Here is a 17,973-nt window from a genome sequence, read left to right as displayed (position 1 = left end):
CGTTTTTCCCAGTAGATAATATGTACAGGTTCCAGACATTGGGATCTGATATCTTTAAAGGTCATTACTTAGCCTACTACAAATGATAAATCCTATCTCTTCTTTCTTATACACTTATAATGTAAATTTACTATGTAAAATAGTCTTACTATGTAAAATGTACTTTATTAGCTTTTTAATATTTCTGCTATGATGCAGACAAGAGAAAAGACAGAGGATAATTTTTACTCGTCAGTTTTCCTATGTGATTGTATTCATCCATTATGGAAGAGAGGAATTAAAATTTTTGTCAAAAGTGAGTCTTTTACATAACATATAGATAATGTTATATTTTTCCTGATAAGTGTTAAGGAGGTTGCTTTACTGCATTATGTTTCTCTCTGGGATATACTTCAGCTAAACGCAATGAAACTGGCCTACTTTACATTTAAGAGCAGATCTAGTCAGCTGCTTTCATGAAAAAGTAGGCAAGGGGCTATTTGAAAAATTATTAAACCAGTTGTACAAGATTGAAATTACTAAAAACCACTATTATAACTTGGGTATCAATATTCACATTTAGCATATCAAGTTCAGCACATCAAATCCATTGAATCTGAAAAATATTACTGTACCTAGCAAATTTAGGGTCTCAGCATGCAGTTCTGGAATTGTTTTTCCCTAAAAGTTTTTTGAAGAAAAAAACAATCAAATGTTTCAAATAATGTTTATCAAGAATACTAAAAATTTAGATAATTCAGCTTAATTTTTGTTTTTCAACAGGTAACACAAAATTTATGCAGATAGACTTTACTAAGCGTGACTTTCATCACATTACTTATCAATTAAACCTCAAAACCTCGAATTAAATCAAATTGTTACCTTTTAAGATTGGCAAGCTCCATTTTTTACGGAATTAAATATCCCATTTATAAACTTATAAACAATAATGAAACCAGACAGTCATTTCCCCTCACTAACAGATCTTACATTGGTAAAGGAAAACAATATACAAATTTCAGCAACATCAGAAATTATATGACTCCTGAATATATATATATAATTTATTTTGGAGTTCACTTGTATGTCAAAAAATTAGGTATTGTAATCATATAGACAAATACTGTAATGTTTCTGAGGTACACAATTATTCCTATTTGTTGTCATTCACCAGTGAGAAAAATTGAATTGCAGATTTGACTGCCTCTGGTGAAGGTCATTCATCAAGCTGTGATTTTTAAACAGCTCTATTGAGAAATACTTTTCATGCCATGTAATTCCACCATTTAAACTGTAAATTCAATGCTTAGTATATTTACAGAGTTACACAACTATCATTGCTACCTAATTCTAAAACATTGTTATCACCCCAGAGAAAAACTTTGTACCTATTAAAGATCACTCCCCATCCAGGGCAACCACTACTTTCTTTCTATTATAAACACTTCACATAAAATCATACCATGGATGGGATATGCTTTGTAACTAGCTTCTTTCACATAGCATACTGTTTTTAAGGTTCATCATCATACTATAATATGGAAATTACATTATTCCTTTTTATGGTAAAATAATATTCTATTGTATTGACAGATCGATCAGATTTTGTTTATGCATTAATCAGCTGGAAATGAAATTGAGAAGTCATTTTTGTCACTCTATTCTTTCAGCTGCTAACAATAGCAATAATGGTTTTATATTTCTTACTTTGGAAAGATTCTATTTCTTTGTTATTTGGAATAAAAACATTACTTAAGAAGAACAATCTAGAAAACTTGAATGAGACCTTTTTTGACACATAGTTGATAAATCTAAAAGCACTAGTTTAATTAGAATATTCCAAATTAATCTAGAGTACATGTTTACAAGGTGCTTTTAAACAGATAACCAGTTGTTCCTATAAATATGTTGAATTTTGAAGTAAAGATTCAATAAAATAAAAAAATAAGCTAATAATATATCTTATGTCACAACGTTTTTTTTTGTTTTTGTTTTTTTCTAGAAGTTGTACACTCATAACCAAAATAAAAATTCAGGCCTATCTGCCTACTGTATATGCTGGTTAAAAAAAAAAAAAAAAAAAAAAAAAAAAAAAAAAACTAAATTAATAGGGTCATCAATATCTATTAATTCTCCTAAAGTGCTACAAAAGATTGCATTTACTCAATTAATGCAAAATAATCAAATTTCATATATCACATCTCAAAGTTAAACTAAAATTATAAAATAAATCATTTTGAACTAACATGCAAAAACCTACCTTTTTATGAAGATTTAAATACCATTATGTTTGTTTGAAGGTGATGGGGTTCAGGAAACGTTATCATAAAATATGGCACCTTGGTTTTTGAAAAAACAGTAGAAGGAGGAAGGCCAGTCCCTATTTCCTCCACCCTTCTCCTCTGAAGAAGGTCATCAAACCTTGGAAGGATTTTGTGACCAATATGGTTTGGCTGTGTCCCCACTCAAATCTCATCTTGAATTTTAGCTCCCGTGATTCCGTTGTGTTGTGGGAGGGACCCGGTGGGAGATAAATGAATCATGGGGGTGATTCTCCCGTACTGTTCTAATGGTAGTGAATACGTCTCACAAGATTTGATGGTTTTATAAGGGGAAACCCCTTTCACCTGGTTCTGTCATTCTCTCTTGTCAGCTGCTATGTAAGATGTGCCTTTTGCCTTCTGCCATGATTGTGAGACCTCCTCAGCCACATGGAACTGTAATACCATTAAACCTCTTTTTCTTTTAAATTGCTCAGTTTGGGGTATGTCTTTATCAGCAGCATAAAAACAGACTAATACAGTGACCTTCCTCTGAAGCAGGTCATAAGAATTCATGTTGAGGTCCTTCTTTTACTGAGAAGAAAAGAAGACCTCTAAGGACAAAGGGTCCACAGAGAAGAATCTGAACAAACAGGCCATACTATGTCTCCCCCAGTTTATCACCATCAGACTATACGTTTTTACCCAATTGTATTTCTCCATGACTATCCACGTCATCAAATCTAGCATAAAAAATACACAGGTTTACCTGTTTCTTTGGATCTTCATTTCCTTATGAAGGCTCCCATGTCATGTAAAACTTACACACATTTGTATATTTTCTTTTGTTAATTTCTCTTTGTCAGTTTTCTTTTCAGACTTAGGGTCCCCAGCCAGGCACCCTAAGAGGACTGAGGAAAGTCTTCTTCCCTATAAAAGATATAATATATTTAAAAAGAACTTGGGCAAACCAGAGTCACTTGGGACTATGCCTTGATTTCTTCAATGTAATATGCTGGAGTTGGAATAGATCATCTCCAAATCCCTTCCTGTTCTCAAATTCTGTGTCTTATGATAGTATTTTTAGATTTCTACTGTTTCAAGAAAAACCAAGGCTAGATGTTTAATCAAACTTTGTTTATTTTCCCCAAGGAATAGATATGTAGTCTAAGTCATTTCGTTTTAACCACCAGTTTTCAACACACAGAATTAAGATATTATTTGACCTCAAGTTGTCATAAAGTGTGAAAATGCAGTATGCAATTTTATATGCTTTCTTGTGTCTTCTATGCATTCTATAAGTTTTTCCTATTTCCCTTCTTCCCATGGTTATAGATTTCAAACATCTGAATTTTATTTTAAGTCAATTGGAAACATTAGGTTGATGTGGATTATACACAGGGGATCTGAATGGGAAACTTGTTTATTTCATCCATATGGGTTTATTGTAACTTCACCAGAAAAGCCTACAAAAGAGCACCTCAGTGAGAGAGAAAATAGCATTATTTTTATTTTCAACTCCAAAAGGGAAAACTAAAATTTCATCCCAGGGAGCATTCCATCTAACCAGATCACTCTTATGTTAACAGAATCCAAGCCACGTGGCGCTGCCTTGCACTGCTGAACTTAAAACTACTTATTACTGCACTCCCCTGGAAATCTAATAGAGTTTGAAATTCAGAATACTCCACATCACCTGACAGGTTTCTCATTTCAAATGGTCAAAACTCCAGAGAAATGCAGGAATCTATGACCCCTTTATAATGGCCTGATGGTGTTTACTCTACTCGAATACACAAAGGACCTTGTGCTCTTGTTCCCCTTCAGTTGCAGAATCAGGCCAGGCAAGGACATGTTTCTTTATGAAGCTTTCCCCAAGCTTCAATTATGGTCATTTGTAACAAGGTGACATTGTCTTTGGTACTGGGGACTTATTAAATTCTCTCCTGAATGAGTCATATTGAGGTACAGCACCTGAGATGAGCAGACTTCTTCAGACTGACTTATTTTTCCAATCTAATTCTCTTCAACATTATTTGGAAAGCTCTGAAAGGATAATAATGATGTCTCAGTCTCTGGTTTTCATGCATTGTCAGAGGCTTTACAGACAGTTTAAGTTAAACAATTTAAGCACTTAGCCATATCACAAAAAGAACTATGACTATCCAAACATCATAGAAAGGGAAAACACCAATACATTACGTAATGGTGAGTTTCATGATTTCTGTCATTATGGAATGAAACCTGAAAGGGTTAGGCATTTCTTAACTCTTCAAAGACAGGGATGATTTAACAGTCAATTCCTAAAATATATACCTTCTCAGCAAATCCAAGTACCAGTTCTAAAAGTTATGTGTATTTTTATTATTATTATTATTTGACAAAGTCTCCCTCTGTCACCCAGGCTGGAGTGCAGTGGCACCATCTCAGCTCACTGCAACCTCTGCCTCCCGGGTTGAAGCGATTCTCCAGCTTCAATCTCCCAAGTATGTGGGACTACAGGCATGCAACACCACGCCCAGCTAGTTTTTTTGTATTTTTAGTAGAGGCGGGGTTTCGTCATGTTAGCCAGGCTGGTCTCGAACTCCTGACCTCAGGCAATCCACGCGCTTCGGCCTCCGAAAGTGCTGAGATTACAAGCGTGAGTCACTGAGCCTGGCCAGTTATATGTATTATTTAACTGAGAATCAAACATGGTCACATTCTGAATTCTTTTTAAAATTACATTGCAAATAGAAAAAAAAATATTTCTGATTCAGGAACATATGTACACCTATCTAACTAAACTGATTCATCAATAGAGAGAAAGATTTCAATGCATCAGTAACTACAAATGGAATGTCTAACTTGGAGATGCCTTTATTGGTAATAATTGCAAACTCTTACTGAGCACTTAATTCTGTGACTGTGCTTTTTTGTTATAATATTATTTAATCCTGATTACAGCCCAATGTTATATATAGATTTTACTTTATTACACTTTATATAGATGTGGAATAGAGTTGAAGGAAAGAGATTTTCCATTATTTTGCCAAAGGTCATACAACCAGCAGATGGTAAAATGCAACGCAAACCCTGGCTGCTTTAGTGAGCATGCTTTACTCCTTGTTGAAAGGATTTATAAAACGGTTTTGGAGACTATTTTATGAATTTCTAGAAAGTGCTTTCTGCAAAAACACTCAGCTATCTCTTTAAGGACTGTGTGGGTTAACAGACAAGCATTCCTTTGAATTGATTTAGTATAAAGCAAATTGATTGTCCACCTTTTAGATATTATGATGACAGCAAAGCCCTAGAAGCTGACCCAAAAGATAATTGATTTAGTAAAGTTGTGAAAACATTACCTCTCAGAAAAGGGTTCATTTTGTGTAACTTTCTTTACCCCACAATTCTGTAATGACTTAGTTACATCCTGAAGTCATCTATATTACTAGAAAAACCGGTCTTCTCTAGTTCTATAATTAATTGCCATCCTTTTACTTTCCTTGCCCTAAAGTAGGAAGTGGCAAAGTTTGTCTGCAGATGGCCAAGTAGTAAATATTTTAATTCACAAATGCCATATGGTCTCTGTCATGTATTCTTCGTTGTTTGGCTTTATTTTGTTTTGTTTTCTTTTTTGCTTCCTTAGGATCCTTTAGAAATACACACATAAAAATCTTAGTTAAGACTCAAGAGAAATAGGCCACAGGCCAGGTTTGGCCCAGGGATCAACAGTTTGCAGACCCTTGCCCTAAAGGATTTTGTATGTGTTCTTGCCTCCTAGACGTTAGTCCCAGATAATGATCATTCAAAGTTCAATTATATAAAGTTTAAATAATATACACCTATGTATATGGACATATAAAGGATGTAACATATATCTATAGAGATTTTTAGACTTTTTGACTTGCAAATTTTGTTTATTTTCATACAGCTCACATCTATTTCAGAGTTCAAAGTGCTTTGCATGCCATAGGATAATTGCCTTTTTTATTTTTTTAAACATATGGCCTCCATAAGTGTTTTTTTGAAGGTTTTCCAGAATATATTCTAATTTGGAAAAGCGATGTTATGTCTTCATATTCATTTCAGATACATTTTCATGATGGGAATTCTGCCATCAAGTAGAATATATATTGCTGAAAAAATGTCAGTGTTGTGAAACATCCTTAATGATCTTTAACTTTTTTTCAACTTTCATCTTTGTAAAATGTCCCCTCTTTTGTACTGACTGCAAATCATCACTGATCATGGACCTGGGATGAGATATGTACAGTTAGCTGCCAGAAGCTGGTACAAGCCAGCCCCAGCACACCACTGGCCTAAGTCAGTGTTTATGACCACGGGCAAAAAACAAATAAACAAAAGCTATTAAGGACTATCTCATTCACAGTATTTCTAGCTGGTCTGCAGCTGTCATTTTCAATGTATCTGTTCAGACCACAGCCCAGAAATAACTAGCCTTGTGTGCTGAGTGATAATATTAGTAGATATTTTTAAACACGACACGTTAACATTGGGTTTGGTGGAATCAATGAGGCATTTAGTGACCCTTTTCTCCAATGGATAGGAAGGACCTTGATCTTTTAGAGCAGTTGTCCCAACCTTTTTGGCACCAGGGACCGGTTTCATGGAAGGCAGTTCTTCTATGAATAGGTTAGAAGGATGGTTTCAGGATGATCCAAGCACATTTTTCGTTAGATTCTCATAAGGAGCTGCTAGATCCCTCGCATAGGCAGTTCACAATAGGGTTCATGCTACTATGAGAATCTATTGCCCCGCTGATCTGACAGGAGGCAGAACCCAGATAATAATGCTCTCTCACCGGTGGCTCACCTCCTTCTCTGTGGCCCAGTTCCTAACAGGCCATGGACCAGCAGCATTCCGCTGCCCAGGGTTTGGAGACCTCTATTTTAGAGTGATCTCAGGTGATCTCTTGGGAGTGGGAGGATCTCTTCATGTAAGTCTTTCAGGGGAAAATTGAGGAATAATTTAATGTCCGGGAAAACACATTTCCACTGAATATTTTGTGAAATACTTGTATTTTATTTTGGCATTTTAAGCAAAGCTCTTTTGTTCTAACCTGTATCATATCACCTTCCACACCGTTTTAGAATTATCTGTGGGCTTGGAAGTTTCCTTACAGAATTCTTAAAGCTATTTTAGGGGTGGAAACATTTTCTTTTCATTAAATCTTTTTTATTTCTGGTGCCCACCACACTGAATGACATAGGATTTCAATGAATATTTTGATTTGTTTATAAATACACAGAGGATAGCAATTATGTATATATAAGAGAAAGTGTAATATGAATAGAGACTTGATTACAAAAATTAAATAGTGTTACCTCTTAACAATTCTTTTTCATATTTTTGGCTTTTACAACAACAACAACAAAACCATTCTAATCGAGTGGCAAAAACAACAGATCAAAGTACAGATGCATTCTTTGTCATACATGAAATTCTATTTCTGATAATTACCCTGACACTGCTAATTGATTTGCAGGTGCAGTTATTTCTGAAATCTTAATAACATTCTAGGCATATTAGCAGGTATATCCCATCAGACTCCTTCTGAAATAGCAATAAGATAGTTTCATTTTAATCATGTACAACAAGCCAAAAATATGATTGAGGAAAACCTCATGTCTATAGACAATTCCCTAGGTCTTTTGTTCAGTCTCTTCCTATATAATTTGGTTTGGCTAATGGCATTGCGTTGGATGCATGTAATATAGTTTAGTTTATTGAGAGAATATAGAACAAATACACCTGACTTCTGCCTCCAGTAATGGTAGCTGCAGACATGGATCAAAATATGCACAACAAGTTTTTAAGAGCATACACAAGACAGAGAGAAATTCGTGGGCAAAATGGAGAAAAATGTGGATAATGAGAGAGTGAATTTTGCATTGGAGGCCACACTTGTTCAGAGGACATATGTAGACTGAGAATAAGCAGAACTCTCTTTCTCTCTCTCTCTCTCTCTCTCTGTGTGTGTGTGTGTGTGTTTGTTTGTGTGTGTGTATGCATGTGTGTGTTTATGTCAAGTATAGGAGGTGTTTTGGAGGTATAATACACAGATAGTAAAATTTATTTTTCAGTGCAATTCTATTAGTTTTGATGAATACATAAAGTTGAGTAGCCATTACTATTCAATGAAGATAGAGATTTCCATCATTCTTAAATTTCCCTTACACTTCTTCGTCAGTTTTTTTCTTCAGACCCCCAGACCCTGAATCTGATTTTCATTTTTATAGCTTTGTCTATTGAAAGGTATCATATAAATGAAATCATGTCCTACCATTTTGTGGCAGATTTCCTTCCTTAGCATAATGATTTTAGATTTATTCAGTACTGAGTACTCTACTGTACAAATATACCACAGTTTATCCATTCACTGGTTGATGAATATTTGAGTGCTTCCCAAGTTTTTGGTTATAACAAATAAGACTACTATTAATATAAACAATATTGCATGGGCTTTGTGTAAACATGTTTCAATTTCTCTTGAATGTGATTGTATATTATAGAGTACTTGTATGGTAAGTGTATATAACTTTGTATAAGAAGCTACTATGCTCTTTTTCAAAGTGGCTACACAATTTTGCAACCCCATCAGTAATGTATGAATTATTCAGTTATTCCATGTCATCACCAACACTTGGTATTGTCATGCTTTCTGTTTAATTTTAGTATTTTTAATAGGTATTTAGTAGAATCTCATTGTCTTCAGTTTGTATTTGCTGAAAACTGAAGAAGTTGATTATCATTTCATGTATGTTTTTTTGCCATTCATATGTTTTTTCTTGGTGAAGTATTTTTCCAAACCCTTTACTCCCTTCTGCTTTTACATTGTGTTTTCTTATTATCAAGTTGTAAGAGTAATGTAAGTAGTCTGAATAAAATATATCATTTGCAAATATTTCTTCTCAGACAGTGGATTCTCCTTTTATTTTCTTTATAGTACCGTTTTAAGAGCAGAAGTTGTTAATTTTGATGAAGTCCAATTTAGACATATTTTCTTATATAATTCATATGAATGATATTCTAGCTAAGAATTTTTTGCCTAACACGTGGTAATAAACATATTCTCCTGTGATTTCTGCAGAAATTTTTTTGTATATGGTGTGAGGTATGGATTAAAGTTTATTTTTATATAGATTTGTAAATGTATCAGCCTTATTTATTAAATCTATTCTCTTCCATGGAATTACCTTTACACTTTATAAATAATGCATCAACCATATGTTTGTCCACTTATGGGCCTTTGATTCTGTTCCATTGAGAGATATGACTCTCATTTTAAAAATATAATACTGTTTTGATTATGAAACCTTCAAATCAGGTACTGTAAGGTCTCTAACTTTGTTCCTACCTTTACAAAATTGTTTGGCTACTCTATATCCTTAGACTGTCTATATAATTTTGGAATCAGCTTATTAATTTTTACATAAGAATTCTGCTGTGATTTCTGTTGCCACTGATTGTTCCTCAGTTGTATTGAGTTTACTGATACATCAATTAAAGGAATTATTCATCTCCAATATTGTGGTTTGTTTGTTTTCAGTTTTTGTATTTGATTTTTTTTAAAATGCTTCTGTCTGCTGGGTTTTTACATTTGTTTATAAATGTCTTCCACCTTTTCCACTGGATTTCTTAGCATATTAATTATAATTATTTTAAAGTCCCTATCTGCTAACCCTAATATCTACTTCATATCCGATTCTTGTTCTGTCAATTGCTTCTCTTGAAAATATTTATATTTTCTTGGTTTTTAATTTTCATAATTTCAAAAAGTTTTTCTTCTCGTACACTCCTATAAGAAAACATTACCCTTTCTTTCATGAATTCAATTTATTTTGACCTGAAGATTTCATATTTGATAGTTCTTCTGCTGTAATCTTCTTAACTCAGATATTAGCATTTCTTCCTTCTAGTCATTCAGGTCTCAACTGGAGTGTCCACTCAGGAAGAAACTTGCTGAACATTCAAATTCAAGTTGCCCACTAAGTATCCTTTAACAAACACTGAATCTTGTTATTATTTGTTATTGTTATTTGACAAGTTTGATTGATGCCCCTTAATAGTATGCTTCAAAGAGAACATGATGTTAAATAACGTGTTATTTATGGTATTCCAGTACCTAGAATAGTACCAGGCAAATAATAGAAGATATCATGCATGGAGTTGTTTTTGTTTTTTTATTATGAATATAAAAAATAATGTTTTATTTAATTTTCGACTAATAGATTATACAATAACAATGTTCTAAATGTTTTTTCTTTCAGTTTTGCCTTTCAAATTTTGTGGAGAAAATATATATTTCCATAATAGTTATGATTGTGGCTCCCTCTCCTTTTTTAAAATTTGGTTATTTTGAGCAGTGATTCTAAATTAAAGAAGTAAATCCTCTATAGATTTTGGGTGAAAATAGGCAAGAATCCCATGAAAAGCTTTCTTTCTAATCAGATGAAGTCCTATATAATTATTTCATTTGTGTTAATAATAAGAAAAGTTTAAAGAAGTATTAAATAAAAAGCAGTTTCAGAAGATGTCTATTAATGAAATAGACATCTTTGAATTGTTTCAGACATAAAATAAATGACTAAGTTTATTTCTTTTAAGAATAGCATTGGTTATTTATTTTTAAATATTTTGTTTATGTTAAATGTTAGTTTTAATTATAATTTTTCCAGGAATTGATGTTGAATTTAGCTAAATGCAATCTTTTGAAATATTTTTTCTTCTTTGATTTAATGATGCGATAAATGCTATCAACAGACTTCAGAATATTAACTTTCTTTGCATTGAGGAATAAAGTCAACTGAATCATGTTTTAATTTTTAAATATATTTCCACATTAGATTTGTTAGTTTCTTATAAAAATTTTTACACATGTGGCAGAAATTTCTATGTTTTCTTTATTAAAGAGCTTGGGTTTATTTGAGCAGCAATGTGCCCAGTTAAAGGATTATATTCCTAAACCTTTCTTGAATTGAGATGTGGCCTTGCAACACAGTTGTGCTTACCCATTACAGGAAGTATTTTGTGTCACTTCTGGGAAATCTGGAACAGACTTCATTTGTCTAGGAGATGTACACTTTCATTCTTCCCCCTTTTCTTTTTCTCCAGCTTGGAATCTGCATGCTATGGTTGGAGCTGTAGCAACCATTCAGGCACTTAGGACAGTGGAGCAGAAAGGTACCATGATACCATGAACTTGGATCCTTGGTGTTTCTGTAGCTGCCACACAAGTCCCAACCTGCCTAGATTTGGACTTCATTTATATGAGAGAAATACACTTCTATGTCAAGTGACTGCAATTTTGCATTTTTTGCTCCTTCACTTAAACCTAATCCTAGCAGATTAATTAGGTTCATCCATAGTCATAAGTGAGGTTGGACTGTAATTTTACACTTTAAAAAATCTATGTGATGTTTTTGATATAAGATATGCTAATGTTGATAAGTAATCAGGATGCTTTCAATCTTTTCCTTAGCTCTTGAACAAATTAAACATTTATCTGCAATAGTTAAGCATAGTTTTAGAAATAATTTTGGACAGAATTTTCTTTGTTTAAATATTCCTCTCCTTATGTTAGTTATAGTTAGTCTTTTTAAACTCTTCTATTTTATTCACTTTATTCAGCTTATATGCCATTCTAATGTTTTATCCTTTCTGTATTACACATTCATCCATAATATGCATTTGAGTATTTTACCTGATTAAACTTCATATATGCTTACAAATGGACAAAATTTTTTCTCTAATACATAGAATTTAGTTTTAATCATCAACTGGTTTTTCTTATGGCAGACACTGTCTGTGTATTGTTTAAGGATCCAGCCTCGTCTGAATAGCAAAATGCTTCAGGGGAGGCACTTCTGACCTGGTTTGGAGACTTGAATACTGATTGAGCTGTCATTCATCTTTGTTTCATTCTTCTTTCCACTGAAAGATACATAGGCACGATATACAATTACGGCCGAAAAGATATGAGAGAAAGTTTACTGAGGGGGTGTCTTTGACTAGTTTTCCTACTCTTCAAAAAAGACACAAAAAATACACATTTAGATGTTTTCATGTCTAGGAGGGGGATCCCAGAGATGTTATAGCCATATTGTACCCATAAGTATAACTTGCATTTAACAAAATTTAACATACAGAGAAGGGTAGAGCCAACACCATTATGGAAGCCCCGACTACACAATGCAAGGCGTGGCCACATATTTTGACTTCATATTTGTAAGATCATCTATTTTCTCATTGATGTAGTCAATTGAGTCACAGTTTTTTCACTTATGACTAAAGGCTTCTTTACTACTTTCTACTTTTTATTATATTTATTTCATCTTCATGTTTTCAAATTCATTGATCCCATTATCCTCATGTTTATTTTTGTGTTTTCTAAATTCTCAACTTGTATATAATATAAATTTACTTTATTGCTTCTATATTTAATAATAAAAACTTTCCTCTAACTTTGGTTATATGACAAAAGTGTTAATGCTTATTAGTCAAAGTCGCATTGCTAAAATCTATTTTATTTTTTGGGAATTATATATACATATATAAAAAATATAAAACATGTATGTTTAACTTTTCATGTTTGGGTAATTTGTATACAATATTAATATACATTATTAATTTTAATTGATTCTGGTAAAAATGTAGTTTATGGAATTATTCCTTTTGAGAATCAAAAATATTTTTCTCCATTGCCTAATATATGATTGATAGTTTGTACCATGAGTATATTCACGTAATAATGCACAAAGTTTAATTCCTTTTTAAATGATTAAACTAGTCATTTAATTCTAATCTTATTTCTTGGTCTTTCAAAGATTAATCTACTTCTAATCCTATTTCTTTCTTGGTCTTTCAAAGATTAATATTTCCAATAGTTTCTTCTTTTTAAGCTGCTTTGACTTTATACATTTTCTTGTATACCTCATAGCAAGGGGGTTTTATTGCTGATATCTTAAAATACTTTTTTTTTCACTGCATGCATAATTCCATAGAAAGGTATGTCACAAAATTATTGAGCACAAAAAATTCTGAAATGTAATTGCTTTGCTTTGTTCACAATTCCAAATACAGTAAGTTTATACATTCATGTATTATTTAAGTATCACCATTTCTTAGCATCCTCAGTGAAACTCACTTTTATATAGCCCCTGCCATAAATAGTGAATTTTATCCTAAATATAAAAGCGTATATTAGCAGGCGTGGTTGCTCATGCCTGTAATCTGAGCACTTTGGGAGGTTAAGGTGGGTGGATCACCTGAGGTTAGGAGTTCAAGACCAGCCTGGCCAACTTACTGAAACCCCGTCTTTACTAAAAATGTAAAAAATTAGTTGGGTGTGGTGACAGGCTCCTGTAATCCCAGCTACTAGGGAGGCTGAGGCAGAATTGCTTGAACCCAGGAGGCAGAGGTTGCAGTGAGCCAAGATCGTGCCATTGCACTCCAGCCTGGGCAACAAGAGTGAAACTCAGTCTCAAAAAAAAAAGAAAAAAAAAAGAAAAGAGAAAAAAAAAGAAAAAGGGTATATTTAGATATTTAGAAGAAAAATAAAGTTCTACTACTGACATGTTTCTGAAGCTGTAAACTGTCTTTATATTGAGTTTATTCAATATTTGTTATTATTATTTGTCTAAAGTTGGCAAATTAAGATAGTGAAATAAATTCTCAGTATCTGACCTGTGTTAAAGCTTTAGATGATTATTTGTAAATAGGATATAACCTTGTTTAGGAATAAGACTTTTGTCAGTATATTTAATTTTCCCCACATTTTTGATGTGGTTACAATTATTACAATTTTTCCTAGCAAAAAAAAAAAAGACCTATTTTTTATTCTCAGCTATCCACCACATTTCTAAAAATAATACTGTGATGCAAAATTCCAAATATTGAAAATGGATTCCAACAGATCTGTGTACTAACTTGCTGTATCAAAATAAGTGTGAAGTGGATTTTGAAGCTCTCTTTGGCACCTCAGTAGCACTCTTAAATTTCTTTCAATGATATTATAGTTCTGGATCTAAAAGATGCTTAATGCATATAAGATGAATAAATAAATGGGAAATAATAAATGAAAGCATGCATGCAAAATTATATTACAATCTTTTGAATTTAAGATGTTAAAATGGTTTTTCAATAACCAAAATAAATCTTTCATTCTTAAATCTTCCTTTTTCATCTTGAAGTTTGTTCAAATTATTAGCTTTTATCTAAATCTTGTTATAATTGAACCCTATTTGAAGTGTGTATAACTACTTCTTAGGTATAATTAACAGCTATACTTTATTTCACACAATGAAATACAGATCTGAGGTCCAACAGATATTGAGTAAAATGTTCATTAATCACCAAGTTCTAAATATACATTTTTAGTACTCAGATATTGATTTATTGAAATATTGCTAGTTTGACATTTTATTTTTTAAAGAAGACAGTAATTTGGGGATAATGTGGTACATTAGTAGTGATAGGCAGTGATCAGCTTGTTAAGCACAGAATTTGATGAAGCTGTGTCTCTGCCAGGGTTTGCTATCAGGATGATGTTGGCCTCATAAAATGAGTTAAGGAGGATTCCCTCTTTTTTCTATTTTTTTGGAATTGTTTCAGGAGGAATGCTACCAGCTCTCTTTGTACCTCTGGTAGAATTCGGCTGTGAATCCATCTGGTCCTGGACTTTTTTTGGTTGGTAGGCTATTAATTGCTGCCTCAATTTCAGATCTTGTTAATGGTCTATTTAGGGATTTGACTTCTTCCTGGTTTAGTGTTGGGAGGGTGTATGTGTCTGGGGATTTATCCATTTCTTCTAGATTTTCTAGTTTATTTGCATAGAGGTGTTTATAGTAGTCTCTGATGGTAGCTTGTGTTTCTGTGGGATTGGTAGTGAAATCGCCTTTATCATTTTTTATTGTGTCTATTTGATTTTTCTCTATTTTCTTCTCTATTAGTCTGACTAGCCGTTTATCTATTTTGTTGATCTTTTCAAAAAACCAGCTCCTGGATTCACTGATTTTTTGAAGGGTTTTTTGTGTCTCTATCTCCTTCAGTTCTGCTCTGATCTTAGTTATTTCTTATCTTCAGCTAGTTTTTGAATTTGTTTGCTCTTGTTTCTCTAGTTCTTTTAATTGAGATGTTAGGGTGTCAATTTTAGATCTTTTCTGTTTTCTCTTGTGGGCATTTAGTGCTATAAATTTCCCTCTAGGCACTGCTTTAAATGTGTCCCAGAGATTCTGATATTTTGTATCTTTGTTCTCATTGATTTCAAAGAACATTTTTATTTCTGCCTTCATTTCGTTATGTACCCAGTAATCATTCAGGAGCAGTTTATTCAGTTGACATGCAGTTGTGCAGTTTTGAGTGAGTTTCTTAATCCTGAGTTCTAATTTGATTGCACTGTGATCTGAGAGACTGTTATGATTTCTGTTCTGTTACATATGCTGAGGAGGGTTTTACTTCCAATTATGTGGTCAATTTTGGAATAAGTGCAATGTGGTGCTGAGAAGAATGTATATTTTATTGATTTTGGGTAGAGAGTTCTGTAGATGTCTGTTAGGTCCTCTTGGTCCAGAGCTGAGTTCAAATCCTGGATATCCTTGTTAATTTTCTATCTTGTTGATCTGTCTAATATTGACAGTGGGGTGTTAAAGTCTCCCACTATTATTGTGTGGGAGTCTAAGTCTCTTTGTAGGTCTCTAAGAACTTGATTTATGAATCTGGGTGCTCCTGTATTGGGTGCATATATATTTAGGATAGATGAAGCTACAAATACATGTCAAATTACCCATAAAAAATTGTCATATATAAGAGACCTCTTTTAAAAACAGTAAAGGAAGTAAAGGAAAAGAGCACATGAAAATTATACCACCATCTTCCCAGAATGCATATAAAATGATCTTTTGTAGAGTAAATAAATCAGGTGAGATTGCATTGCTAAAATAAAAGAAAAATATCAAAATGATAATGAACATGCTCTAAGGATATGCTACTAAATCCTACATATATACATTCTAGATTATATTGGGAAAAAAATCACCCTGAAGTATTTGTGAGTGTTATTAAAATGCTAGGCAAATCTAATTTATATTAATAATGATGTTTAATACGTATATATAACATATTCGGCCTGTATGTGTAATTATCCCACAGTTTTTCAGAAAAAAAAAGAGAACAGAATTTGTTCTAGTGACATTGAAGTGTAGTGTGTATACTTACTCTGTCATGGATGCTCAGAATAAACAGATGGTCTGCGTTGTATTTTTTTTTTCTTTCATTTCCATGGAATACTGTAATTGTGGGCTGGTAGAAAGACAAAGGATCACATGTGTTTCAAATTATTTTCTTTTAGATTCCTTGCTTATTTATTAAAAATGTATATTTATTTTCCCCCAAAACAGAAGAAAATAATAAAAACACACTTTAAATGAATAAACTGCATAAAACTTCTGGAATTCTTCTAATTTCAGAATTTTCAAAAAAACGAAATCAAAATATTTTCACTGGAAGTAAGTTAAGTATAGCATACCCTATGATTATCCATAACAGAACAACTAGAGTAACACATTATTTTGAAAATATCTGCTTTGGCCCAGTTCTCCACATCTCTCCCATCTAGGACTTGCACAGCTGGTCTGCTTCTTCTAAGGAAGATCTATTGGCTCTTCCGTCTCACGTGGGAATGACTCAGCAGAACTAATTGGTAAATGAAGCTTCTTTTTCTGAAGTTATTTTTTCAGTTAATGTAGTGGTAGCTGGAGCTTTTCAGGAACAGACATTAATGTTAAGTTTTGCAATTTGTTGGTGTCCTGCAGTGCTTGTTCCTCATTGTTTATCAGTTTAGATTTAAGCTAGGATACATTAGGCACATCATCAGTTGTGCCTGTGGAATTTAGTGCCTTAAGCAAAGTCACAATCTTGGTAACTTTGTTAAAGAGTTCAGTTTTAAAGAGACAAACAGAGTAAAATCACATTTGCTAGAAATGTGCAAGACGCTATCTGAAGAGAAGATTTCACAATGCCCTTCGTGGCTATCATCAATAGTGAACTGGGGACATTCGGATTAAAATATTGTCTACAGGCCGGGCGCGGTGGCTCAAGCCTGTAATCCCAGCACTTTGGGAGGCCGAGACGGGCGGATCACGAGGTCAGGAGATCGAGACCATCCTGGCTAACACAGTGAAACCCCATCTCTACTAAAAATACAAAAAACTTAGCCGGGCGAGGTGGCAGGCGCCTGTAGTCCCAGCTACTCGGGAGGCTGAGGCAGGAGAATGGCGTGAACCCGGGAGGCGGAGCTTGCAGTGAGCTGAGATCCGGCCACTGCACTCCAGCCTGGGTGACAGAGCGAGACTCCGTCTCAAAAAAAATAAATAAATAAATAAAATAAAATAAAATAAAATAAAATATTGTCTACATTATATAGGTGTAAAACTATTACTCATAAAGAAATCATACAAAAAACATAAAGGTAATGGCAATAGTTGTCAAACCTGTAATTCTTAGAAGCTGTGCTAATGTTGACAGGTTATCTTTGTTTCAATTTTCTTTTTACCTGTTCTGATTAACATTATAATGTGGAAACAGAGGTTAGAGTATAATTTTCTAATTTACTTTTTTCTACTTCAGTATTCTATTATTTTAAGGTATCACATATCTGTTTCACATCTTGCTATTTACAGTATTCTGTTTTGTTTGATAAATAGTGTAATAACAATAAATGGCAACCCACAAG

This window comes from Macaca thibetana, chromosome 4, assembly GCF_024542745.1.
Source record: "Macaca thibetana thibetana isolate TM-01 chromosome 4, ASM2454274v1, whole genome shotgun sequence".
Taxonomy (NCBI): Eukaryota; Metazoa; Chordata; class Mammalia; order Primates; family Cercopithecidae; genus Macaca; species Macaca thibetana.
The sequence above is the reverse complement of the archived record's forward strand: the minus strand, read 5'-3'. Positions refer to the sequence as shown.